Source organism: Eschrichtius robustus, chromosome 1, assembly GCF_028021215.1.
Source record: "Eschrichtius robustus isolate mEscRob2 chromosome 1, mEscRob2.pri, whole genome shotgun sequence".
NCBI lineage: Eukaryota > Metazoa > Chordata > Mammalia > Artiodactyla > Eschrichtiidae > Eschrichtius > Eschrichtius robustus.
The window spans coordinates 143,982,364-144,007,421 of NC_090824.1; the positions used below are offsets into that span (position 1 = coordinate 143,982,364).

At 54.7% G+C, this 25,058-nt stretch overlaps 9 non-coding genes across 9 annotated transcripts; all 9 read left to right on the top strand.

Annotated features, from left to right (window-relative positions):
- Window positions 1-256: 256 nt before the first annotated feature.
- LOC137776605 (small nucleolar RNA SNORD116) lies at window positions 257-349 on the top strand. Its single transcript, XR_011076267.1, has one exon. It is a non-coding gene; the product is annotated as a small nucleolar RNA SNORD116 (small nucleolar RNA).
- A 2,689-nt stretch (window positions 350-3,038) lies between these two features.
- LOC137751200 (small nucleolar RNA SNORD116) lies at window positions 3,039-3,131 on the top strand. Its single transcript, XR_011070716.1, has one exon. It is a non-coding gene; the product is annotated as a small nucleolar RNA SNORD116 (small nucleolar RNA).
- A 2,660-nt stretch (window positions 3,132-5,791) lies between these two features.
- Window positions 5,792-5,884, top strand: LOC137753873 (small nucleolar RNA SNORD116). The gene has a single exon (XR_011071612.1). It is a non-coding gene; the product is annotated as a small nucleolar RNA SNORD116 (small nucleolar RNA).
- Window positions 5,885-8,574: 2,690 nt separating this feature from the next.
- LOC137751133 (small nucleolar RNA SNORD116) lies at window positions 8,575-8,667 on the top strand. Its single transcript, XR_011070698.1, has one exon. It is a non-coding gene; the product is annotated as a small nucleolar RNA SNORD116 (small nucleolar RNA).
- Window positions 8,668-11,327: 2,660 nt separating this feature from the next.
- On the top strand, window positions 11,328-11,419 carry LOC137778698 (small nucleolar RNA SNORD116). Its single transcript, XR_011076977.1, has one exon. It is a non-coding gene; the product is annotated as a small nucleolar RNA SNORD116 (small nucleolar RNA).
- Window positions 11,420-14,109: 2,690 nt separating this feature from the next.
- On the top strand, window positions 14,110-14,202 carry LOC137777575 (small nucleolar RNA SNORD116). Its single transcript, XR_011076564.1, has one exon. It is a non-coding gene; the product is annotated as a small nucleolar RNA SNORD116 (small nucleolar RNA).
- Window positions 14,203-16,860: 2,658 nt separating this feature from the next.
- LOC137778703 (small nucleolar RNA SNORD116) lies at window positions 16,861-16,952 on the top strand. Its single transcript, XR_011076978.1, has one exon. It is a non-coding gene; the product is annotated as a small nucleolar RNA SNORD116 (small nucleolar RNA).
- A 2,689-nt stretch (window positions 16,953-19,641) lies between these two features.
- On the top strand, window positions 19,642-19,734 carry LOC137778726 (small nucleolar RNA SNORD116). The gene has a single exon (XR_011076985.1). It is a non-coding gene; the product is annotated as a small nucleolar RNA SNORD116 (small nucleolar RNA).
- A 2,662-nt stretch (window positions 19,735-22,396) lies between these two features.
- Window positions 22,397-22,489, top strand: LOC137753714 (small nucleolar RNA SNORD116). Its single transcript, XR_011071557.1, has one exon. It is a non-coding gene; the product is annotated as a small nucleolar RNA SNORD116 (small nucleolar RNA).
- Window positions 22,490-25,058: the final 2,569 nt, after the last annotated feature.

The window sequence follows — 25,058 nt, forward strand, 5'->3', positions numbered from 1 at the left end:
GGTCGGGTGCAAGTTGCCGAGCATGTCTGTGGATATCTCAGGACGGTAGGCATTCACCCATACTTAGATGTGCCATTGGATATTAGGTTTTCCACCGATGGGCCCAGTGGTTGCAAGAGTGGATTGATTGTTGGTCTTGCTGACTGGCCTGAGGACTGTGGATTCCCCAGGCTGTTGGAGTACTTGCAGGTCATGGCTCCTCTGCAGAGCCCCACAGCCTTCCCTTTTGTGTTCTGCAGCGTCCCAGCATGTGCTTGGATCGACGATGACACACTTGTATGCATTCTTTGGAAAATCTGAACAAAATGAGTGAGAACGCTCTTCCGTCTACTCATCGAAACTGAGGTCCAGCACGTTTCCTGTCTCGGGGGTACGGGATAGTTAGGAATGAGGGCCAACGTCTCCTGCTGACAGGAATGCAAACACCACTAAGGGCTCCAGCATTGGAGGGGCTCCTGTCTGAGGGTCGACCATATCTGCCCATAAGCTGGGTCATGAAGGAATCCCCAGTCCCTGCTGAAAGGCCGTTGAGGGAATGCAAGAGGCAGGCTTTCATGCTAGTCTGCAGGGTCGGAGTGTGTTCTGGTATAGACCCAGTAAGCTTGCAGCTTGGAGAGGTGATTTTTGGACAGGATCACGCTTTGTGCATGCCGCTTCCGAGGTTGATTATGGAAGCCAAAATGAGCAAGCTTCCTTGGTTGGAGCCTGGAGCCTCAGGCCAGGCCTTTGGCCCTATCTGCTGTTGTGCTTCGCGCGGTGAGGTTCTTGACTGCCCGGTGTGGCTGGAGCAGTGGGCGGGCGTGGGCTGGAGTTGGGTGATTGCGGAAGGGGGCTGAAGGCTTAGGCCTCAGTGCTGCCCCTGTCAGCTCCTCTGATGAAGTTGCCGGCACACTGTTGGCGCTGAGTGGAGGTTCTTGGAGTGGGGTGTGGATCGAGTGAAGCATTTCAGCCTGGGTGGTGGCTGCTGGCCTGGAGAGAAAGGGAAGGTATCATGAGGAAAGGTCCTGTGTGATGTCGTGGGATGGGCTGTCACCATTGGGTTGCAGGCGCTGGCCTCGGCTTCCCAAGAATGTGTCTCTTTCGTGATGGGCTGGCATAAGCTGCCTATGGAGCGGATGGCTTTGGTAGTTCAAGCGGGTGAGTTGAGGTAGGTAACCTGTGTAGAGTTGCGATCCCATTGCCCGAGGAATGACACCCAAAGGGTGTCTTGCGGGAAGTAGGGAAGATCGACATGGTGATGCGTCTGTGCCGGCCTCCTTGGGGGTAGTTGAGTTATGCGAATATCCCCTTTGTCCGCTTTTTTCCCTCGTTTGGCAATGTGTAAAGCGAAAGTGTTTCTCCCGTGGGGCAATGACGCAAACGGCCACTGTAGCAAGCAGGCCTTTCGAACAGCCAGAGGTTTATCTGGAGCAGTCCATTGGTGGGGCAGAGATGGGGGTCCAATTGCCATGCCTGCTGTGCTGCTGTGACCAGCCACCGTTCCCTTTCAGACTTCCAAGTCCCGTCGCATGGCAGAGGTCTTCCGTTGAAAGTCTTTCGGTGGTCCTCAGGGACCATGCCTTTGATCACTGTGAGTTATTCGCTAGTGTCACTGTGGCAGTGGAGAATTGCCAGGATGCATGGGGTGGGATCAGCACCAAAGAAGGAGACAGCCTTGCGGTCTGTCTTCCGTGGTGTTCAGTGTTCCCGTGTTCTGAAGATGTTTGTGGTTTCCAGTAGGGCCGTGTCGCCCTGTGGGCTGGAGAAGGGCACGTAGGACGCGGCTTTCAAGGGTTTGAGCGTTTCCTTGGGGAGCAGGGCCGTGAACATTCAAGATGGGAGATGCCTGAGACGTGGCTGGGAATGTGGACTAGTTTCCGCCGTGGGTATCCGACATGGGTCATGGTGGCTGAAGCCCACCGCTTCCTGTGGAGGGCATTCCCACGGGTCAATGGAAAGTGATTAGGCCTAATTGGCGAGAAGTGGCACATGGGCCCACGTTCGTTAGCCCCTTGAGTGGTTTCAGGCTGCATCTTGGCAGTAGACAGCTGCCGGTGGGTGTCGGCCCGACCATGGGAGTTCCCTTGCTTTTGGAAGTGCTGCGAGTGACCCCAAATGCCCATCAGATATACTGGTACCTGACAGAGTCTCGAGCTGCTGGTAGATGTCACAGCCAAGGCCCAGAGGCAGGTCTCGTCGAGTCTTTGTGTTTTGGTCAGAAGGCGTGGCTGTGGGAGAGCGGGAGTCCGTGGACCCTTTCAACAGCCCCTGGGGGTCAAAGTGTGGCCGCGGCCTCTTGAAGCTGACAGGGTTCTTTCTCCTTTCAGTTGGGGGTCTAACAAGGGTGCTGTGTATAAACTAATTCTTTTACTGTTGGACTCCTCTTCACAGGGCCATAGGGATACACAGAGACCAAGACGCGTTTTCAGCGGCACACAGAGAAACCCACAAGCACGTGCGCAAGCCCAGTCACAGTCGCACACGCCCACACGTGTGAACACACACATATAGCCTCTCACACACCAGCCAACGTAGGTGCCTAACTTCCTGCAGTCGTACTATCAGACATGCAGTCAATTCTCGGTAAGGGATAGAGGTCCTTGGGAAGCAGTTTCAGAGCTCAAGGCCAGGTAAATGTTTGTATGGATCATGTCCTCTGAGGACACCGGTCCACTTAGGAAGCCTCGGTGATTTCTGTCCACTTCTCAGGTGCAGTTGCTGGGAAAGGCTGGCCGTCGGCACAAACAAGAAAACCTTTGTGTCCTCTGATGCTTGGAGGTGCTAAGAAGACCTGGAAAAAGTGTGGCGGGCCCATGTCCCCGATCATGGTCATGGATAACTCAGGACGGTAGGTATTCAAGCACCACAAGATGTGCCATTAGATATTAGGTTTTCCTCAGATGGGCCCAATGGCTGCAAGAGTGGATTGATTGTTCCTCTTGCTGAGTGGCCTGAGGGCTGTGGATTCTCCAGGCTTTTGGGGTAGCCCAGGCTCATGGCTCCCGTACAGAGCCCCGCACACACCCCGGTTGTGTGCTGCAGTGTCCCAGCATGTGCTTGGATCGATGATGACACGCTTGCATGCATTCCTTGGAAAATCTGAACCAAATGAGAGAGAACACTCTACCGTCTCCTCATCGAAACTGAGGTTCAGCACGTTTGCTCTCTCAGGGGGAGAGAACAGTAAGGAATGAGGGCCAGCGTCCCCCGCCGACATGCATGCAAACACCACCAAGGACTCCAGGATTGGAGGGGCTCCTGTCTGAGGGTTGACCGTGTCTGCACATAAGCTGTGTTATCTGTGAATCCCGGGCCCCTGCTGAATGGCTGTTGAGGGAATGCGAGGGGGCAGGCTCTCCTGCTGGTCTTAAGAGTCGGAGTGTGTGCTGGTCTAGGCCCAGTTAGCTTGCAGTTGGGAGGTGAGTTTTGGCCAGGTTCACGCTTCGTGCATGCCATTTTGGGGGTTGATTCTGGAAGCCAAAATGAGCAAGCGTCCCTGGTTGGTGCCTGGAACCTCAGGCCAGGCCTGTGGCCCTCCCTGTTCTTGCGTTTTTCACGGTGAGGTTCTTGAGTGCATAATGAGGCTGGAGCAATGGGCTGGGCTGAGCTCGGTTGGGCATCGGCGGAAAGGGGCTGATGGATTAGGCCTCGCTGCTGCCCTTGTTGGCTTCTCTACTTTAACTCCTGGCACAGTGTTGATGCCAAGTGGGTCATCGTGGAGCGGGGAGAGGAACGAGTGCTGTATTTCAACCTGTGTGGATCACTGATGGCCCGCACAGGAAGGGAAGGGAAGATGAGGACATGTCCTTTGTGATGTCATGGAATAGGCTATTATAATTGGGTTGCAGGTGCTGGCCTCGGCTTCCCAAGGATGTGTCATGTTCGTGATTGGCTGGCATCAGCTGCCTATGGAGGGGATGGATTTGGCAGTTGAAGTGGATGAGGTGAGGTAGGTAACCTGTGGAGAGTTGTAATCCCGTTGCCAGAGGAAGGACTCCCAAAGGGTGTCTTGCGAGGGGTGAAGAAGATCGACATGGTGTCGCATCTGTGCCGGCCTCCTTGGAGGATGGTTAGTTATGCGAACATACCCTATGGCCGCTTTGTTCCCTTGTTTGGGAATGTGTAATGCGAAAGGGCTTCTCTCGGGGGGGATGACTCGGCTTGTGAACAGCTGGAGGTGTATCTGGAGCAGTCCGTTGGCGGGACAGAGGTGGGGGCACTGTTGTGACGCCAGGTCCACTGACGTGGACAGCCACTGTGCCCTTTCAAGTTTCCAGGTCCCCTCGTGTGGCAGAGGTTTTCCGTTGAAAGTCTGTCTGTGGTCCTCGGGGACAGTGTCTTTGATCACTGTGAGTTCCTCGGTAGTGTCGCTGTGGCAGTGGAGAATTGCCAGGATGCATGGGGTGGGGTGGGCATCATCGAAGCAGACAGGCTTGCGGTGTGTCTTCCCTGCTGTTCAGTGTCTCCGTGTTCGCATGATATCTGTGGCTTCAAGTCGAATCGAGTCGCCCTGCAGGCAGGAGGAGGGCACTTAGGACGAGGCTGTGTAGCGTTTGAGCGTTTCCTCAGTGGTCAGGGCCGTAAACCCTACCAGTTGGATGCTTGCCTATACGTGGCCGGGAAGGTGGCCTAATTTCCTCTGTGGGATTCCAACATGTGTCATGGTTGCTGAAGCCCCACACTTCCCATTGAGGGCATTCCCACGGGGTCATGGAAAGTGATTTGGTCTAGTTGGCGAGATGAGGCACTTGGGCCGAAATCCGTTAACCCCTTGAGAATTGCCAGGCTGCATCTTGCCTGTCGGCAACTGCAAGTCGGTGTCAGCCCACCCATGGGAGGTTACCTTGCTTCCGGGAGCACTGGAAGTGACCCCAAGGACACATCAGATGTGGTGGTAGGTGGCAGGATCTCCAGGTCCACATAGGTGTGGCACCCACGGCCGGGAGGGAGGTCTCGTCCAGGCTTTGTGCTTTGGTCAGAAGGCGTGGCTGTGGGAGACCGGGAGTCTGTGGCCTATTTCGACAGCCCTGGGGTCCAAAGTTTGCATGCGGCCTCATGAACCTGACAGGGTTCTTTCGCCTTTCAGTTGGGGGTCCAACCTGGGTGCTGTGTATAAACTATGACGTTTTCTGTTGGAGGCATCTGCAAAGGGCCACAGGGACACCCAGAGACCAAGACGCGTATTTAGCGGCACACACAGGAATCCACACACGCATCCTCGTGCACAGTCACAGTCACACACGCCCACACGTGTGAATACACACATACAGCGTCTCACACACCGACCAACATACGTGCGTAAGTTCCTATAGTCGTGCTATGAGACACACAATCAGTTTTCGGTAGGGGATAGTGGTACTTGGGAAGCAGCTTCCAGGCTCACGCCCATGTTATGTGCTCATAAGGATCATGTTCTCTGAAGACCCTTGTGCAATTCAGAAACCTGCATGATTTCTGTCCACTTCACAGGTGCAGTTGCAGGGTAAGGCTGGCTGTCGTCAAAGAGAAGAAGAGCTTCGCATTGTCTGATGACTGGATGTGCTAAGGAGAACTGGAAAAAGTGGGGCGGGTGCAAGTTGCCAAGCATGTCTGTGGATATCTCAGGACGGTAGGCATTCACCCAATGTGCCATTGGATATAAGGTTTTCCACAGATGGGCCCAATGTTTGCAAGAATGGATTGATTGTTGGTCTTGCTGAGTGGCCTGAGGACTGTGGATTCCCCAGGCTGTTGGGGTACTTCCAGGTCATGGCTTTTCTGCAGAGCCGCACAGCGTTCCCTTTTGTATTCTGCAGCGTCCCAGCATGTGCTTGGATCGATGATGACACCCTTGTATGCATTCCTTGGAAAATCTGAACAAAATGAGTGAGAACGCTCTGCCGTCACCTCATCGAAACTGAGGTCCAGCACGTTTCCTGTCTCGGGGGTATGGGACAGTTAGGAATGAGGGCCAACTTCTCCTGCTGAGAGGCATGCAAACACCACTAAGGGCTCCAGCATTGGAGGGGCTCCTGTCTGAGGGTCGAGCATATCTGCCCATAAGCTGGGGCATCTAGGAATCCCCGGTCCCTGCTAAAAGGCCGTTGAGGGAATGCAAGAGGGCAGGCTTTCCTGCTAGTGTTCAGGGTCGGAGTGTGTTCTGGTGTAGACCCAGTAAGCTTGCAGCTTGGAGAGGTGATTTTTGGACAGGATCACGCTTTGTGCATGCCCCTTCCGAGGTTGATTATGGAAGCCAAAATGAGCAAGCTTCCTTGGTTGCAGCCTGGAGCCTCAGGCCAGGCCTTTGGCCCTCTCTGCTGTTGTGTTTCGTGCGGTGAGGTTCTTGACTTCACGGTGTGGCTGGAGCAGTTGGCGGGCGTGTGCTGGAGTTGGGCGATGGCGGAAGGGGGCTGAAGGTTTAGGCCTCAGTGCTGCCCCTGTCAGCTCCTCTGCTGAAGTTGCCAGCACACTGTTGGCGCTAAGTGGAGGTTCGTGGAGTGGGGTGTGGTTCGAGTGAAGCATTTCAACCTGGGTGGTGGCTGCTGGCCTGGAGAGAAAGGGAAGGTATCATGAGGAAAGGTCCTGTGTGATGTCGTGGGATGAGCTGTCACCATTGGGTTGCAGGCGCTGGCCTCGGCTTCCCAAGAATGTGTCTTGTTCGTGATGGGCTGGCATTAGCTGCCTATGGAGCAGATGGCTTTGGTAGTTCAAGTGGGTGAGTTGATGTAGGTAACCTGTGTAGAGTTGTGATCCCGTTGCCCGAGGAATGACATACAAAGGGTGTCTTGTGGGAAGTAGAGAAGATCGACATGGTGAGGCGTCTGTGCCGGCCTCCTTGGGGGTAGTTGAGTTATGCGAATATCCCCTTTGGCCGCTTTGTTCCCTTGTTTGGCAATGTGTAAAGCGAAAGTGTTTCTCCCGTGGGGCAATGACGCGACCGGCCAGTGTAGCACGCAGGCCTTTCGAACAGCCAGAGGTTTATCTGGAGCAATCCATTGGTGGGGCATAGATGGGGGTCCAATTGCCATGCCTGCTGTGCTGCTGTGACCAGCCACCGTTCCCTTTCAGGCTTCCAAGTCCCGTCGCATGGCAGAGGTCTTCCGTTGAAAGTCTGTCTGTGGTCCTCAGGGACCATGCCTTTGATCACTGTGAGTTACTCGCTAGTGTCACTGTGGCAGTGGAGAATTGCCAGGATGCATGGGGTGGGATCAGCATCAAAGAAGGAGACAGGCTTGCGGTCTGTCTTCCCTGGTGTTCAGTGTTCCCGTGTTCTGAAGATGTTTGTGGTTTCCAGTAGGGCCGTGTCGCCCTGTGGGCTGGAGAAGGGCACGTAGGACGCGGCTTTCAAGGGTTTGAGCGTTTCCTTAGGGATCAGGGCCGTGAACATTCAAGATGGGAGATGCCTGAGACGTGGCTGGGAATGTGGACTAGTTTCCGCCGTGGGGATCCGACATGGGTCATGGTGGCTGAAGCCCACCGCTTCCTGTGGAGGGCATACCCACGGGTCAATGGAAAGTGATTAGGCCTAGTTGGCGAGAAGTGGCACGTGGGCCCACGTTCCTTACCCCCTTGAATGGTTTCAGGCTGCATCTTGGCAGTAGACAGCTGCCGGTCGGTGTCGGCCCGACCATGGGATTTCCCTTGCTTCCGGAAGTGCTGCGAGTAACCCCAAATGCCCATCAGATATACTGGTAGCTGACAGAGTCTCGAGCTGCAGGTAGATGTCACAGCCAAGGCCCAGAGGCAGGTCTCGTCGAGTCTTTGTGTTTTGGTCAGAAGGCGTGGCTGTGGGAGAGCGGGAGTCCGTGGACCCTTTCAACAGCCCCTGGGGGTCAAAGTGTGGCCGCGGCCTCTTGAAGCTGACAGGGTTCTTTCTCCTTTCAGTTGGGGGTCTAACCAGGGTGCTGTGTATAAACTATTTCTTTTATTGTTGGACTCCTCTTCACAGGGCCATTGGGACACACAGAGACCAAAACGCGTATTCAGCGGCACACAGAGAAACCCACAAGCACGTCCGCATGCCCAGTCACAGTCGCACATGCCCACACGTGTGAACACACACATACAGCCTCTCACACACCAGCCAACATATGTGCGTAACTTCCTGCCGTCGTACTATCAGACATGCAGTGAATTCTCGGTAAGGGATAGAGGTCCTTGGGAAGCAGTTTCAGAGCTTAAGGTCAGGTAAATGTTTGTATGGATCATGTCCTCTGAGGACACCGGTCCACGTAGGAAGCCTCGGTGATTTCTGTCCACTTATCAGGTGCAGTTGCTGCGAAAGGCTGGCCGTCGTCACAAACAAGAAAACCTTCGTGTGCTCTGATGCCTGGAGGTGCTAAGAAGACCTGGAAAAAGTGAGGCGGGCCCATGTCCCCGAGCATGGTCGTGGATAACTCAGGACGGTAGGTATTCAAGCACCCCAAGATGTGCCATTAGATATTAGGTTTTCCTCACACGGGCCCAATGGCTGCAAGAGTGGATTGATTGTTCCTCTTGCTGACTGGCCTGAGGGCTGTGGATTCACCAGGCTTTTGGGGTAGCCCAGGCTCATCGCTCCTGTACAGAGCCCCGCGCACTCCTCGAATTTGTGCTGCAGGGTCGCAGCATGTGCTTGGATCGATGATGACAACCTTGCATGCATTCTTTGGAAAATCTGAACCAAATGAGTGAGAACACTCTACCGTCTCCTCATCGAAACTGAGCTTCAGCACGTTTCCTCTCTCAGGGGGAGAGGACAGTTAGGAATGAGGGCCAGCGTCCCCCGCCGACATGCATGCATACACCACCAAGGGCTCCAGGATTGGAGGGGCTTCTTTCTGAGTGTTGACTGTGTCTGCACATAAGCTGTGTTATCTGTGAATCCCGGGTCCCTGCTGAATGGCTGTTGAGGGAATGCGAGGGGGCAGGCTCTCCTGCTGGTCTTAAGAGTCGGTGTGTGTGCTGGTCTAGGCCCAGTTAGCTGGCAGTTGGGAGGTGAGTTTTGGCCAGGTTCACGCTTCGTGCATGCCATTTTGGGGGTTGATTCTGGAAGCCAAAATGAGCAAGCGTCCCTGGTTGGTGCCTGGAACATCAGGCCAGGCCTGTGGCCCTCCCTGTTCTTGCGTTTTTCACGGTGAGGTTCTTGAGTGCCTAGTGAGGCTGGAGCAATGGGCTGGGCTGAGCACGGTTGGGCATCGGCGGAAAGGGGCTGATGGATTAGGCCTCGCTGCTGCCCTTGTTGGCTTCTCTACTTTAACTCCCGGCACAGTGTTGATGCCAAGTGGGTCATCGTGGAGTGGGGAGAGGAACGAGTGCTGTATTTCAACCTGCGTGGATCACTGATGGCCCACACAGGAAGGGAAGGGAAGATGAGGACGTGTCCTTTGTGATGTCGTGGAATAGGCTATCATAATTGGGTTGCAGGTGCAGGCCTCGGCTTCCCAAGGATGAGTCATGTTCGTGATTGGATGGCTTCAGCTGCCTATGGAGGGGATGGCTTTGGCAGTTGAAGTGGATGAGGTGAGGTAGGTAACCTGTGTAGAGTTGTGATCCCGTTGCCAGAGGAAAGACTCCCAAAGGGTGTCTTGCGAGGGGTGGAGAAGATCGACATGGTGTCGCATCCGTGCCGGCCTCCTTGGAGGATGGTTAGTTATGCGAACATCCCCTTTGGCCGCTTTATTCCCTTGTTTGGGAATGTGTAAAGCGAAAGGGCTTCTCCCGGGGCGGATGACTCGCCTTGCGAACAGCTAGAGGTGTATCTGGAGCAGTCCGTTGGCGGGACAGAGGTGGGGGCACTGTTGTGACGCCAGGTGCACTGACGTGGTCAGCCACTGTGCCCTTTCAAGTTTCCAGGTCCCCTCGTGTGGCAAAGGTTTTCCGTTGAAAGTCTGTCTGTGGTCCTCGGGGACAGTGCCTTTGATCACTGTGAGTTCCTCGGTAGTGTCGCTGTGGCAGTGGAGAATTGCCAGGATGCATGGGGTGGGGTGGGCATCATCGAAGCAGACAGGCTTGCGGTGTGTCTTCCCTGCTGTTCAGTGTCTCCGTGTTCGCATGATGTCTGTGGCTTCAAGTCGAATCGAGTCGCCCTGCAGGCAGGAGGAGGGCACTTAGGACGAGGCTGTGTAGCGTTTGAGCGTTTCCTCAGTGGTCAGGGCCGCGAACCCTACCAGTTGGAAGCTTGCCTATACGTGGCCGGGAAGGTGGCCTAATTTCCTCTGTGGGATTCCAACCTGTGTCATGGATGCTGAAGCCCCACACTTCCCATTGAGGGCATTCCCATGGGGTCATGGAAAGCGATTTGGTCTAGTTGGCGAGATGAGGCACTTCGGCCGAAGTCCGTTAACCCCTTGAGAATTGCCAGGCTGCATCTTGCCTGTCGGCAACTGCAGGTCGGTGTCAGCCCGCCCATGGGAGTTTACCTTACTTCCGGGAGCACTGGGAGTGACCCCAAGGGCACATCAGATGTGCTGGTAGGTGGCAGGATCTCCAGGTCCACATAGGTGTGACACCCACGGCCGGGAGGGAGGTCTCGTCCAGTCTTTGTGCTTTGGTCAGAAGGCGTGGCTGTGGGAGAGCGGGAGTCTGTGGCCTATTTCGACAGCCCTGGGGGTCAAAGTTTGCATGCGGCCTCATGAATCTGACAGGGTCCTTTCGCCTTTCACCTGGGGGTCAAACCAGGGTGCTATGTATAAACTATGAGGTTTACTGTTGGAGGCATCTGCAAAGGGCCACAGGGAAACCCAGAGACCAAGACGCGTATTTAGCGGCACACACAGGAATCCACAAATGCATCCTCGTGCACAGTCACAGGCACACACCCCCACACGTGTGAATACACACATAGAGTGTCTCACACACCGACCACCGTACGTGCGTAACTTCCTTCAGTCGTGCTGTGAGACACACAATCAGTTTTCGGTAGGGGATAGTGGTACTTGGGAAGCAGCTTCCAGGCTCACGCCCAGGTTATGTGCTCATAAGAATCATGTTCTCTGAGGACCCTGGTGCAATTCAGAAACCTGCGTGATTTCTGTCCACTTCACAGGTGCAGTTGCAGGGTAAGGCTGGCTGTCGGCAAAGAGAAGAAGACCTTCGCATTGTCTGATGACTGGATGTGCTAAGGAGAACTGGAAAAAGTGGGGCGGGTGCAAGTTGACGAGCATGTCTGTGGATATCTCAGGACGGTAGGCATTCACCCAATGTGCCATTGGATATTAGGTTTTCCACAGATGGGCCCAATGGTTGCAAGAATGGATTCATTGTTGGTCTTGCTGAGTGGCCTGAGGACTGTGGATTCCCCAGGCTGTTGGAGTACTTCCAGGTCATGGCTCCTCTGCAGAGCCCCACAACCTTCCCTTTTGTGTTCTGCAGCGTCCCAGCATGTGCTTGGATCGATGATGACACCCTTGTTTGCATTCCTTGGAAAATCTGAACAAAATGGTGAGAACGCTTTTCCGTCACCTCATCGAAACTGAGGTCCAGCACGTTTCCTGTCTCGGGGGTATGGGACAGTTAGGAATGAGGGCCAACGTCTCTTGCTGATAGGCAAGCAAACACCACTAAGGGCTCCAGCATTGGAGGGGCTCCTGTCTGAGGGTCGACCATATCTGCCCATAAGCTGGGTCATCTAGGAATCCCCGGTCCCTGCTAAAAGGCCGTTGAGGGAATGCAAGAGGGCAGGCTTTCCTGCTAGTCTTCAGGGTCGGAGTGTGTTCTGGTGTAGACCCAGTAAGCTTGCGGCTTGGAGAGGTGATTTTTGGACAGGATCACGCTTTGTGCATGCAGCTTCCGAAGTTGATTATGGAAGCCAAAATGAGCAAGCTTCCTTGTTTGTAGCCTGGAGCCTCAGGCCAGGCCTTTGGCCCTCTCTGCTGTTGTGTTTCACGCGGTGAGGTTCTTGAATGCCCGGTGTGGCTGGAGCAGTGGGCGGGCGTGGGCTGGTGTTGGGCGATGGCGGAAGGGGGCTGAAGGTTTAGGCCTCAGTGCTGCCCCTGTGAGCTCCTCTGCTGAAGTTGCCGGCACACTGTTGGCGCTAAGTGGAGGTTCGTGGAGTGGGGTGTGGATTGAGTGAAGCATTTCAGCCTGGGTGGTGGCTGCTGGCCTGGAGAGAAAGGGAAGTTATCATGAGGAAAGGTCCTGTGTGATGTCATGGGATGGGCTGTCACCATTGGGTTGCAGGCGCTGGCCTCGGCTTCCCAAGAATGTGTCTTGTTCGTGATGGGTTGTCATAAGCTGCCTATGGAGCGGATGGCTTTGGTAGTTCAAGTGGGTGAGATGAGGTAGGTAACTTGTGTAGGGTTGCGATCCCGTTGCCCGAGGAATGACATCCAAAGTGTGTCTTGTGGGAAGTAGAGAAGATCGACATGGTGAGGTGTCTGTGCCGGCCTCCTTGGGGGTAGTTGAGTTATGCGAATATCCCCTTTGGCCACTATGTTCCCTTGTTTGGCAATGTGTAAAGCGAAAGTTTTTCTCCCGTGGGGCAATTACACGACCGGCCAGTGTAGCACGCAGGCCTTTCGAACAGCCAGAGGTTTATCTGGAGCTGTCCATTGGTGGGGCCGAGATGGGGGTCCAATTGTCATGCCTGCTGTGCTGCTGTGACCAGCCACCGTTCCCTTTCAGGCTTCCAAGTCCCGTCGCATGGCAAAGGCCTTCCGTTTAAAGTCTGTCTGTGGTCCTCAGGGACCATGCCTTTGATCACTGTGAGTTCCTCGCTAGTGTCACTGTGGCAGTGGAGAATTGCCAGGATGCATGGGGTGGGATCAGCATCAAAGAAGGAGACAGGCTTGTGGTCTGTCTTCCCTGGTGTTCAGTGTTCCCGTGTTCTGAAGATGTTTGTGGTTTCCAGTAGGGTCGTGTCGCCGTGTGGGCTGGAGGAGGGCACGTAGGACGAGGCTTTCAAGGGTTTGAGCGTTTCCTTAGGGGTCAGGGCCGTGAACATTCAAGATGGGAACTGCCTGAGACGTGGCTGAGAATGTGGACTAGTTTCCGCCGTGGGGATCCGACATGGGTCATGGTGGCTGAAGCCCACCACTTCCTGTGGTGTGCATTCCCACGGGTCAATGGAAAGTGATTAGGCCTAGTTGGCGACAAGTGGCACGTGGGCCAACGTTCGTTAGCCCCTTGAGTGGTTTCAGGCTGCATCTTGGCAGTAGACAGCTGCCGGTCGGTGTCGGCCCAACCATGGGAGTTCCCTTGCTTCCGGAAGTGCTGCGAATAACCCCAAATGCCCATCAGATATACTGGTAGCTGACAGAGTCTCGAGCAGCAGGTAGATGTCACAGCCAAGGCCCAGAGGCAGGTCTCGTCGAGTCTTTGTGTTTTGGTCAGAAAGCGTGGCTGTGGGAGAGCGGGAGTCCATGGACTATTTCAACAGCCCCTGGGGGTCAAAGTGTGCCCGCGGCCTCTTGAAGCTGACAGGGGTCTTTCTCCTTTCAGTAGGGGGTCTAACCAGGGTGCTGTGTATAAACTATTTCTTTTACTGTTGGACTCCTCTTCACAGGGCCATAGGGACACACAGAGACCAAGACGCATATTCAGCGGCACACAGAGAAACCCACAAGCACGTCCGCATGCCCAGTCACAGTCGCACATGCCCACACGTGTGAACACACACATACAGCCTCTCACACACCAGCCAACATATGTGCCTAACTTCCTGCCGTCGTACTATCAGACATGCAGTCAATTCTCGGTAAGGGATAGAGGTCCTTGGGAAGCAGTTTCAGAGCTTAAGGTCAGGTAAATGTTTGTATGGATCATGTCCTCTGAGGACACCGGTCCACTTAGGAAGCCTCGGGGATTTCTGTCCACTTATCAGGTGCAGTTGCTGCGAAAGGCTGGCCGTCGGCACAAACAAGAAAACCTTCGTGTGCTCTGATGCCTGGAGGTGCTAAGAAGACCTGGAAAAAGTGAGGCGGGCCCATGTCCCCGAGCATGGTCGTGGATAACTCAGGACGGTAGGTATTCAAGCACCCCAAGATGTGCCATTAGATATTAGGTTTTCCTCACACGGGCCCAATGGCTGCAAGAGTGGATTGATTGTTCCTCTTGCTGACTGGCCTGAGGGCTGTGGATTCACCAGGCTTTTGGGGTAGCCCAGGCTCATCGCTCCTGTACAGAGCCCCGCGCACTCCTCGAATGTGTGCTGCAGCGTCCCAGCATGTGCTTGGATCGATGATGACACCCTTGCATGCATTCTTTGGAAAATCTGAACCAAATGAGTGAGAACACTCTACCGTCTCCTCATCGAAACTGAGGTTCAGCACGTTTCCTCTCTCAGGGGAGAGGACAGTTAGGAATGAGGGCCAGCGTCCCCCGCCGACATGCATGCATACACCACCAAGGGCTCCAGGATTGGAGGGGCTTCTTTCTGAGTGTTGACTGTGTCTGCACATAAGCTGTGTTATTTGTGAATCCCGGGTCCCTGCTGAATGGCTGTTGAGGGAATGCGAGGGGGCAGGCTCTCCTGCTGGTCTTAAGAGTCGGAGTGTGTGCTGGTCTAGGCCCAGTTAGCTGGCAGTTGGGAGGTGAGTTTTGGCCAGGTTCACGCTTCGTGCATGCCATTTTGGGGGTTGATTCTGGAAGCCAAAATGAGCAAGCGTCCCTGGTTGGTGCCTGGAACATCAGGCCAGGCCTGTGGCCCTCCCTGTTCTTGCGTTTTTCACGGTGAGGTTCTTGAGTGCCTAGTGAGGCTGGAGCAATGGGCTGGGCTGAGCTCGGTTAGGCATCGGCGGAAAGGGGCTGATGGATTAGGCCTCGCTGCTGCCCTTGTTGGCTTCTCTACTTTAACTCCCGGCACAGTGTTGATGCCAAGTGGGTCATCGTGGAGTGGGGAGAGGAACGAGTGCTGTATTTCAACCTGCGTGGATCACTGATGGCCCACTCAGGAAGGGAAGGGAAGATGAGGACGTGTCCTTTGTGATGTCGTGGAATAGGCTATCATAATTGAGTTGCAGGTGCAGGCCTCGGCTTCCCAAGGATGAGTCATGTTCGTGATTGGCTGGCATCAGCTGCCTATGGAGGGGATGGCTTTGGCAGTTGAAGTGGATGAAGTGAGGTAGGTAACCTGTGTAGAGTTGTGATCCCGTTGCCAGAGGAAAGACTCCCAAAGGGTGTCTTGCGAGGGGTGGAGAAGATCGACATGGTGTCGCATCCGTGCTGGCCTCCTTGGAGGATGGTTAGTTATGCGAACATCCCCTTTGGCCGCTTTATTCCCTTGTTTGGGAATGTGTAAAGCGAAAGGGCTTCTCCCGGGGCGGATGACTCGCCTGCGAACAGCTAGAGGTGTATCTGGAGCAGTCCGTTGGCGGGACAGTGGTGGGGGCACTGTTGTGACGCCAGGTGCACTGACGTGGTCAGCCACTGTGCCCTTTCAAGTTTCCAGGTCCCCTCGTGTGGCAAAGGTTTTCCGTTGAAAGTCTGTCTGTGGTCCTCGGGGACAGTGCCTTTGATCACTGTGAGTTCCTCGGTAGTGTCGCTGTGGCAGTGGAGAATTGCCAGGATCCATGGGGCGGGGTGGGCATCATCGAAGCAGACAGGCTTGCGGTGTGTCTTCCCTGCTGTTCAGTGTCTCCGTGTTCGCATGATGTCTGTGGCTTCAAGTCGAATCGAGTCGCCCTGCAGGCAGGAGGAGGGCACTTAGGACGAGGCTGTGTAGCGTTTGAGCGTTTCCTCAGTGGTCAGGGCCGCGAACCCTACCAGTTGGAAGCTTGCCTATACGTGGCCGGGAAGGTGGCCTAATTTCCTCTGTGGGATTCCAAACTGTGTCATGGTTGCTGAAGCCCCACACTTCCCATTGAGGGCATTCCCATGAGGTCATGGAAAGCGATTTGGTCTAGTTGGCGAGATGAGGCACTTCGGCCGAAGTCCGTTAACCCCTTGAGAATTGCCAGGCTGCATCTTGCCTGTCGGCAACTGCAGGTCGGTGTCAGCCCGCCCATGGGAGGTTACCTTGCTTCCGGGAGCACTGGGAGTGACCCCAAGGGCACATCAGATGTGGTGGTAGGTGGCAGGATCTCCAGGTCCACATAGGTGTGACACCAACGGCCGGAAGGGAGGTCTCGTCCAGTCTTTGTGCTTTGGTCAGAAGGCGTGGCTGTGGGAGAGCGGGAGTCTGTGGACTATTTCGACAGCCCTGGGGGTCAAAGTTTGCATGCGGCCTCATGAATCTGACAGGGTCCTTTCGCCTTTCAGCTGGGGGTCAAACCAGGGTGCTGTGTATAATCTATGAGGTTTACTGTTGGAGGCATCTGCAAAGGGCCACAGGGACACCCAGAGACCAAGACGCGTATTTAGCGGCACACACAGGAATCCACAAACGCATCCTCGTGCACAGTCACAGTCACACACCCCCACACGTGTGAATACACACATAGAGCGTCTCACACACCGACCACCGTACGTGCGTAACTTCCTTCAGTCGTGCTGTGAGACACACAATCAGTTTTCGGTAGGGGATAGTGGTACTTGGGAAGCAGCTTCCAGGCTCACGCCCAGGTTATGTGCTCATAAGAATCATGTTCTCTGAGGACCCTGGTGCAATTCAGAAACCTGCGTGATTTCTGTCCACTTCACAGGTGCAGTTGCAGGGTAAGGCTGGCGGTCGGCAAAGAGAAGAAGACCTTCGCATTGTCTGATGACTGGATGTGCTAAGGAGAACTGGAAAAAGTGGGGCGGGTGCAAGTTGCCGAGCATGTCTGTGGATATCTCAGGACGGTAGGCATTCACCCAATGTGCCATTGGATATTAGGTTTTCCACAGATGGGCCCAATGGTTGCAAGAATGGATTCATTGTTGGTCTTGCTGAGTGGCCTGAGGACTGTGGATTCCCCAGGCTGTTGGAATACTTCCAGGTCATGGCTCCTCTGCAGAGCCCCACAACCTTCCCTTTTGTGTTCTGCAGCGTCCCAGCATGTGCTTGGATCGATGATGACACCCTTGTTTGCATTCCTTGGAAAATCTGAACAAAATGGTGAGAACGCTTTTCCGTCACCTCATCGAAACTGAGGTCCAGCACGTTTCCTGTCTCGGGGGTATGGGACAGTTAGGAATGAGGGCCAACGTCTCTTGCTGATAGGCAAGCAAACACCACTAAGGGCTCCAGCATTGGAGGGGCTCCTGTCTGAGGGTCGACCATATCTGCCCATAAGCTGGGTCATCTAGGAATCCCCGGTCCCTGCTAAAAGGCCGTTGAGGGAATGCAAGAGGGCAGGCTTTCCTGCTAGTGTTCAGGGTCGGAGTGTGTTCTGGTGTAGACCCAGTAAGCTTGCAGCTTGGAGAGGTGATTTTTGGACAGGATCACGCTTTGTGCATGCAGCTTCCGAAGTTGATTATGGAAGCCAAAATGAGCAAGCTTCCTTGTTTGTAGCCTGGAGCCTCAGGCCAGGCCTTTGGCCCTCTCTGCTGTTGTGTTTCGCGCGGTGAGGTTCTTGAATGCCCGGTGTGGCTGGAGCAGTGGGCGGGCGTGGGCAGGTTTTGGGCGATGGCGGAAGGGGGCTGAAGGTTTAGGCCTCAGTGCTGCCCCTGTGAGCTCCTCTGCTGAAGTTGCCGGCACACTGTTGGCGCTAAGTGGAGGTTCGTGGAGTGCGGTGTGGATCGAGTGAAGCATTTCAGCTTGGGTGGTGGCTGCTGGCCTGGAGAGAAAGGGAAGGTATCATGAGGAAAGGTCCTGTGTGATGTCGTGGGATGGGCTGTCACCATTGGTTTGCAGGCGCTGGCCTCGGCTTCCCAAGAATGTGTCTTGTTCGTGATGGGCTGTCATAAGCTGCCTATGGAGCGGATGGCTTTGGTATTTCAAGTGGGTGAGTTGAGGTAGGTAACTTGTGTAGAGTTGCGATCCCGTTGCCCGAGGAATGACATCCAAAGGGTGTCTTGTGGGAAGTAGAGAAGATCGACATGGTGAGGTGTCTGTGCCGGCCTCCTTGGGGGAAGTTGAGTTATGCGAATATCCCCTTTGGCCACTTTGTTCCCTTGTTTGGCAATGTGTAAAGCGAAAGTGTTTCTCCCGTGGGGCAATGACACGACCGGCCAGTGTAGCACGCAGGCCTTTCGAACAGCCAGAGGTTTATCTGGAGCTGTCCATTGGTGGGGCCGAGATGGGGGTCCAATTGCCATGCCTGCTGTGCTGCTGTGACCAGCCACCGTTCCCTTTCAGGCTTCCAAGTCCCGTCGCATGGCAGAGGCCTTCCGTTTAAAGTCTATCTGTGGTCCTCAGGGACCATGACTTTGATCACTGTGAGTTACTCGCTAGTGTCACTGTGGCAGTGGAGAATTGCCAGGATGCATGGGGTGGGATCAGCATCAAAGAAGGAGACAGGCTTGTGGTCTGTCTTCCCTGGTGTTCAGTGTTCCCATGTTCTGAAGATGTTTGTGGTTTCCAGTAGGGTCGTGTCGCCGTGTGGGCTGGAGGAGGGCACGTAGGACGAGGCTTTCAAGGGTTTGAGCGTTTCCTTAGGGGTCAGGGCCGTGAACATTCAAGATGGGAGCTGCCTGAGACGTGGCTGAGAAGGTGGAGTAGTCTCCGCCGTGGGGATCCGACATGGGTCATGGTGGCTGAGGCCCACCACTTCCTGTGGTGGGCATTCCCACGGGTCAATGGAAAGTGATTAGGCCTAGTTGGCGAGAAGTGGCACGTGGGCCCACGTTCGTTAGCCCCTTGAGTGGTTTCAGGCTGCATCTTGGCAGTAGACAGCTGCCGGTCGGTGTCGGCCCGACCATGGGAGTTCCCTTGCTTCCGGAAATGCTGCGAGTGACCCCAAATGCCCATCAGATATACTGGTAGCTGACAATGTCTCGAGGTGCACGTAGATGTCACAGCCAAGGCCCGAAGACAGGTCTCGTCGAGGCTGTGTGTTTTTGTCAGAAGGCGTGGCTGTGGGAGAGCGGGAGTCCATGGACTATTTCAACAGCCCCTGGGGGTCAAAGTGTGCCTGCGGCCTCTTTAAGCTGACAGGGGTCTTTCTCCTTTCAGTTGGGGGTCTAACCAGGGTGCTGTGTATAAACTATTTCTTTTATTGTTGGACTCCTCTTCACAGGGCCATAGGGACACACAGAGACCAAGATGCGTATTCAGCGGCACACAGAGAAACCCACAAGCACGTCCGCATGCGCAGTCACAGTCACACATGCCCAAACGCGTGAACACACACATACAGCCTCTCACACACCGGCCAACATATGTGCCTAACTTCCTGCAGTCGTACTATCAGACAGGCAGTCAATTCTCGGTAAGGGATAGAGGTCCTTGGGAAGCAGTTTCAGAGCTCAAGGCCAGGTAAATGTTTGTATGGATCATGTCCTCTGAGGACACCGGTCCACTTATGAAGCCTCGCTGATTTCTGTCCACTTCTCAGGTGCAGGTGCTGGGAAAGGCTGGCCGTCGGCACAAAGAAGAAGACCTTCGTGTGCTCTGATGACTGGACGTGCTAAGAAGAATTGGAAAAAGTGAGGCGGGCCCATGTCCCCGAGCATGGTCGTGGATAACTCAGGATGGTAGGTATTCAAGCACCCCAAATGTGCCATTAGGTATTAGGTTTTCCTCAGACGGGCCCAATGGCTTCAAGAGTGGATTGATTGTTCCTCTTGCTGAGTGACCTGAGGGCTGTGGATTCTCCAGGCTTTTGAGGTAGCCCAGGCTCATGGCTCCTGTACAGAGCCCCACGCACACCCCGGTTGTGTTCTGAAGCGTCCCAGCATGTGCTTGGATCGATGATGACACCCTTGCATGCATTTCTTGGAAAATCTGAACCAAATGAGTGAGAACACTCTACCGTCTCCTCATCGAAACTGAGGTTCAGCACGTTTCCTCTCTCAGGGGGAGAGGACAGTTTGGAATGAGGGCCAGCGTCCCCCGCCGACATGCATGCAAACACCACCAAGGACTCCAGTATTGGAGGGGCTCCTGTCTGAGGGTTGACCGTGTCTGCACATAAGCTGTGTTATCTGTGAATCCAGGGTCCCTGCTGAATGGCTGTTGAGGGAATGCGAGGGGGCAGGCTCTCCTGCTGGTTTTAAGAGTCGGAGTGTGTGCTGGTCTAGGCCCTGTTAGCTTGCAGGTGGGAGGTGAGTTTTGGCCAGGATCACGCATCGTGCATGCCATTTTGGGGGTTGATTCTGGAAGCCAAAATGAGCAAGCTTCCGTGGTTGGTGCCTTGAACCTCAGGCCAGGCCTGTGGATGTCCCTGTTCTTGCGTTTTTCACGGTGAGGTTCTCGAGTGCCTAGTGAGGCTGGAGCAATGGGCGGTGGTGAGCTCGGTTGGGCATCGGAGGAAAGCGGCTGAAGGATTAGGCCTCGCTGCTGCCCTTGTTTGCTTCTCTACTTTAACTCCCGGCACAGTGTTGATGCCAAGTGGGTCATCTTGGCGTGGGGACAGGAACGAGTGCTGAATTTAAACCTGCGTGGATCACTGATGGCCCGCACAGGAAGGTAAGGGAAGATGTGGACATGTCCTTTGTGATGTCGTGGAATAGGCTATCATAATTGGGTTGCAGGTGCTGGCCTCGGCTTCCCAAGGATGTGTCATGTTCGTGATTGGCTGGCATCAGCTGCCTATGGAGGGGATGGCTTTGGCAGTTCAGGTGGATGAGGTGAGGTAGGTAACTGTGTAGATTTGGAATCCCATTGCCAGAGGAAAGACACCCAAAGGTTGTCTTGCGAGACGTAAAGAAGATTGACATGGTGACGCGTCTGTGCTGGCCTCCTTGGAGGATGTTTAGTTATGCGAACATCCCCTTTGGCCGCCTTGTTCCCTTGTTTGGGAATGTGCAAAGCGAAAGTGCTTCTCCCGGGGGGGCATGACTCGGCTTGCGAACAGCCATAGGTTTATCTGGAGCAGTCCATTGGGGGTCAGAGGTGGGGGCACTGTTGCGACACCAGGCGAACTGTCGTGGACAGCCACTGTGCCCATTCAAGTTTCCAGGTCCCCTCGTGTGGCAAAGGTTTTCCGTTGAAAGTCTGTCTGTGGTCCTCGGGGACAGTGCCTTTGATCACTGTGAGTTCCTCGGTTGTGTCGCTGTGGCAGTGGAGAATTGCCAGGATGCATGGGGTGGGGTGGGCATCATCAAAGCAGACAGGCTTGCGGTGTGTCTTCCCTGCTGTTCAGTGTCTCCGTGTTCGCATGATGTCTGTGGCTTCAAGTAGAGTCGAGTCGCCCTGCAAGCAGGAGGAGGGCACTTAGGACGAGGCTGTGTAGCGTTTGAGTGTTTCCTCAGTGGTCAGGGCCACGAACCCTACCAGTTGGAAGCTTGCCTATACGTGGCCGGGAAGGTGGCCTAATTTCCGCTGTGGGGTTCCAACCTGTGTCATGGTTGCTGAAGCCCAACACTTCCCATTGAGGGCTTCCCACAGGGTCATGGAAAGTGATTTGGTCTAGTTGGCGAGATGAGGCACTTGGGCCGAAGTCCATTAACGCCTTGAGAAGTGCCAGGCTGCATCGTGCTTTTTGGCAACTGCAGGTAAGTGTCAGCCCGCCCATGGGAGGTTACCTTGCTTCCGGGAGCACTGGGAGTGACCCCAAGGGCACATCAGATGTGCTGGTAGGTGGCAGGATCTCCAGGTCCACATAGGTGTGACACCCACGGCCGGGAGGGAGGTCTCGTCCAGTCTTTGTGCTTTGGTCAGAAGGCATAGCTGTGGGAGAGCGGGAGTCTGTGGCCTACTTCGACAGCCTTGGGGTCAAAGTTCGCATGCGGCCTCATGAAGCTGACAGGGGTCTTTCTCCTTTCAGTTGGGGGTCCAACCAGGGTGCTGTGTATAAACTATGACGTTTACTGTTAGAGGCGTCTGCAGAGGGCCACAGGGACACCTAGAGACCAAGACGCATATTTAGCTGCACACACAGGAATCCACAAACGCATCCTCGTGCAGAGTCACAGTCACACACGCCCACACGTGTGAATACACAAATACAGCGTCTCACACACCGAGCAACGTACGTGCGTAACTTCCTTCAGTCGTGCTGTGAGACACACAATCAGTTTTCGGTAAGGGATAGTGGTACTTGGGAAGGAGGTTCCAGGCTCACGCCCAGATTATGTGTTCACAAAAATCATGTTCTCTGAGGACCCTGGTGCTATTTAGAAACCTGCGTGATTTCTGTCCACTTCTTAGGTGCAGTTGCAGCGTAAGGCTGGCTGTTGGCAGAGAAGAAGACCTTCGCATTGTCTGATGTCTGGATGTGCTAAGGAGAACTGGAAAAAGAGGGGCTGGTGCATGTTGCCGAGCATGGCTGTGGATATCTAAGGACGGTAGGCATTCACCCATACTAAGATGTGCCATTGGATATTAGGATTTCCACAGATGGACCCAATGGTTGCAAGAGTGGATTGATTGTTGGTCCTGCTGAGTGGCCTGAGGACTGTGGATTCCCCAGGCAGTTGGAGTATTTCCAGGTCATGGCTCCTCTGCAGAGACCCACGGCCTTCCCTTTTGTGTTCTGCAGCGTCCCAGCATGTGTTTGGATCGATGATGACACCCTTATATTCATTCCTTGGAAAATCTGAACAAAATGAGTGAGAACGCTCTACCGTCTCCTCATCGAAACTGAGGTCCAGCACGTTTCCTCTCTCGGGAGTACGGGACAGTTAGGAGTGAGGGCCAACGTCCCCTGCTGACAGGCATGCAAACACCACTAAGGGCTCCAGCATTGGAGGGGCTCCTGTCTGAGGGTCGACCATGTCTGCCCATAAGCTGGGTCATCTATGAATCCCCGGTCCCTGCTAAAAGGCCGTTGAGGGAATGCAAGAGGGCAGGCTTTCCTGCTAGTCTTCAGGGTCGGAGTGTGTTCTGGTATAGACCCAGTAAGATTGCAGCTTGGAGAGGTGAATTTTGGACAGGATCACGCTTTGTGCATGCCGCTTCCGAGGTTGATTATGGAAGCCAAAATGAGCAAGCTTCCGTGGTTGGAGCCTGGAGCCTCAGGCCAGGCCTGTGGCCCTCTCTGATGTTGTGTTTCACGCAGTGAGGTTCTTGACTGCCCGGTGTGGCTGGAGCAGTGGGCGGGCGTGGGCGGGAGTTGGGCGATGGCGGAAGGGGGCTGAAGGTTTAGGCCTCAGTGCTGCCCCTGTCAGCTCCTCTGATGAAGTTACCGGCACACTGTTGGCGCTAAGTGGATGTTCGTGGAGTGGGGTGTGGGTCGAGTGAAGCATTTCAGTCTGGGTGGTGGCTGCTGGCCTGGAGAGAAAGGTAAGGTATCATGAGGAAAGGTCCTTGTGATGTTGTAGGATGGGCTGTCATCATTGGGTTGAAGGCGCTGGCCTCGGCTTCCCAAGAATGTGTCTTGTTCGTGATGGGCTGGCATAAGCTGCCTATGGAGCGGATGGCTTTGGCAGTTCAAGTGGGTGAGTTGAGGTAGGTAACTTGTGTAGAGTTGCAATCCCGTTGCCCGAGGAATGACACCCAAAGGGTGTCTTGCGGGAAGTAGGGAAGATCGACATGCTGAGGCGTCTGTGCCGGCCTCCTTGGAGGTAGTTGAGTTATGTGAACATCCCCTTTGGCCGCTTTGTTCCCTTGTTTGGCAATGTGTAAAGCGAAAGTGTTTCTCCCGTGGGGGAATGACGCGACCGGCCAGTGTAGCACGCAGGCCTTTCGAACAGCCAGAGGTTTATCTGGAGCAGTCCATTGGTGGGGCAGAGATGGGGGCCCCATTGCCATGCCTGCTGTGCTGCCGTGGCCAGACACTGTTCCCTTTCAGGTTTCCAAGTCCCCTCGCATGGCAGAGGTCTTCCGTTGAAAGTCTGTCTGTGGTCCTCGGGGACCATGCCTTTGATCACTGTGAGTTACTCGGTAGTGTCACTGTGGCAGTGGAGAATTTCCAGGATGCATGGGGTGGGATCAGCATCAACGAAGGAGACAGGCTTGTGGTCTGTCTTCCCTGGTGTTCAGTGTTCCCGTATTCTGAAGACGTTTGTGGTTTCCAGTAGGGTCGTGTCGCCCTGTGGGCTGGAGGAGGGCACGTAGGACGAGGCTTTCAAGGGTTTGAGAGTTTCCTTAGGGGTCAGGGCCGTGAACATTCAAGATGGGAGCTGCTTGAGACGTGGCTGGGCATGTGGAGTAGTCTCCGCCGTGGGGATCCGACATGGGTCATGGTGGCTGAGGCCCACCACTTCCTGTGGTGGGCATTCCCACGGGTCAATGGAAAGTGATTAGGCCTAGTTGGCGAGAAGTGGCACGTTGGCCCACGTTCGTTAGCCCCTTGAGTGGTTTCAGGCTGCATCTTGGCAGTAGACAGCTGCCGGTCGGTGTCGGCCCGACCATGGGAGTTCCCTTGCTTCCGGAAGTGCTGCGAGTGACCCCAAATGCCCATGAGATATACTGGTAGCTGACAGAGTCTCGAGGTGCACGTAGATGTCACAGCCAAGGCCCGGAGGCAGGTCTCGTCCAGGCTGTGTGTTTTTGTCAGAAGGCGTGGCTGTGGGAGAGCGGGAGTCCATGGACTATTTCAACAGCCCCTGGGGGTCAAAGTGTGCCTGCGGCCTCTTGAAGCTGACAGGGGTCTTTCTCCTTTCAGTTGGGGGTCTAACCAGGGTGCTGTGTATAAACTATTTCTTTTATTGTTGGACTCCTCTTCACAGGGCCATAGGGACACACAGAGACCAAGACGCGTATTCAGCGGCACACAGAGAAACCCACAAGCACGTCCGCATGCGCAGTCACAGTCACACATGCCCAAACGCGTGAACACACACATACAGCCTCTCACACACCGGCCAACGTATGTGCCTAACTTCCTGCAGTCGTACTATCAGACAGGCAGTCAATTCTCGGTAAGGGATAGAGGTCCTTGGGAAGCAGTTTCAGAGCTCAAGGTCAGGTAAATGTTTGTATGGATCATGTCCTCTGAGGACACCGGTCCACTTATGAAGCCTCGGTGATTTCTGTCCACTTCTCAGGTGCAGGTGCTGGGAAAGGCTGGCCGTCGGCACAAAGAAGAAGACCTTCGTGTGCTCTGATGACTGGACGTGCTAAGAAGAACTGGAAAAAGTGAGGCGGGCCCATGTCCCCGAGCATGGTCGTGGATAACTCAGGATGGTAGGTATTCAAGCACCCCAAATGTGCCATTAGGTATTAGGTTTTCCTCAGACGGGCCCAATGGCTTCAAGAGTGGATTGATTGTTCCTCT